The sequence below is a fragment of the Echinops telfairi genome, unplaced genomic scaffold, assembly GCF_000313985.2.
Source record: "Echinops telfairi isolate 266 unplaced genomic scaffold, ASM31398v2 ScPeMD7_70;HRSCAF=299, whole genome shotgun sequence".
NCBI classification, from domain to species: domain Eukaryota; kingdom Metazoa; phylum Chordata; class Mammalia; order Afrosoricida; family Tenrecidae; genus Echinops; species Echinops telfairi.
The window spans coordinates 4,170,486-4,171,654 of NW_022103968.1; the positions used below are offsets into that span (position 1 = coordinate 4,170,486).

Here is a 1,169-nt window from a genome sequence, read left to right on the forward strand (position 1 = left end):
AAACACTCACTTCTGTCTGGTTGGTTCTGACCCATAGAGACCCTACAGCACAGGGGAGAGCTGGCCCTGGGGGTTTCCGAGACTCACTCTGTGTGAGACCAGACAGTCTTGTAGTCCCACCTGTAGCCACCAGGACTGAGGTGAGGCAGCTCCAAATGTCTGTGCAAACAGGTGGTGGCCTTTGAATTCCCTTTCTTGCAGACTTTTTGAAGCCCCTTCCTCAACTGTGTTCCAGTCCTAAGCAGCTGTTCAGTCAGCTCCATTTTCATGGGGACCCCCCCACATCAGTCTGCTCCTGCATCATCCCACTGACCAGCCGTGGGAATCATCAGTTTTCACCGGCTGACTTCCAGAGCTAGATCACCAGCCCTTTCTTCCTGGTCTAGCTTTTCCTGGAAGCCTTGCTGGTACCTGCTTCCCATCCTAGCAGCACACAGTCTCCTCTGACTGACAGGCGGTGGCTGCATGTGAGGTGCACTGGCCTAGAGACCTCTCTGGGTTCCCACATGGAAGGGGAAAATCCTATCGTGGGGGAGAGAGTGGGGGAGGACACATGGCACTGTGCACCCACGTCCCTTCCACGGCGCCTTTACTTGTTAGAGTAGCCTCACTGATGAGCTGCCTCATTACTGAACCACCCAATAAACTTAAGAAAACCACTTCACTTAAATGCTTTGGAAAGCCCTCTTTTTATAGCCACTACTTACAGAAATCACCTGCTATGTCATGTGTGTGCGTGCGTGCGTGTGCGTGTGTGTGTGTGTGTGTGTGTGTGGCACAGGTATGTGCAACAAAGCCTTGCCACTGAGCTGTTCCACAGATGCACACGTCAGTAATGCTCTTTGCGCTCCTGATGCTGTGCTGCCATCACCATTTGTCCCTTACAGACTCTTCCATCACTGGCCTGGGCAACAGACAATAAGGGGAAGGTAAGCAGAAAATGACCGGGGCAGAGAAAGACGCCGGGTGGCATACCCGAGTTAGAGGTCACAGAGGTGCCAACTGTTGCCCACGTGAGCCTGCAATGACTCCGGCAGCAGCAGTGACCTACGTGGGGACGTACGGATAAACCTGCAAGGTGAAAGGGGAGGCGGGGTGGGGATGTGATGATGCCCATGGATAAATACAGGCTTGTCAAGGAGAGTTGTGACAATGTAGTTATAAGTTCA

At 53.0% G+C, this 1,169-nt stretch overlaps 1 protein-coding gene across 1 annotated transcript in view; it reads right to left on the reverse strand.

The window, feature by feature from the left end:
• DOCK1 (dedicator of cytokinesis 1) overlaps positions 1–1,169 on the reverse strand; it is a 408,265-nt gene that overhangs the window by 36,955 nt on the left and 370,141 nt on the right. The window lies entirely within an intron of this gene.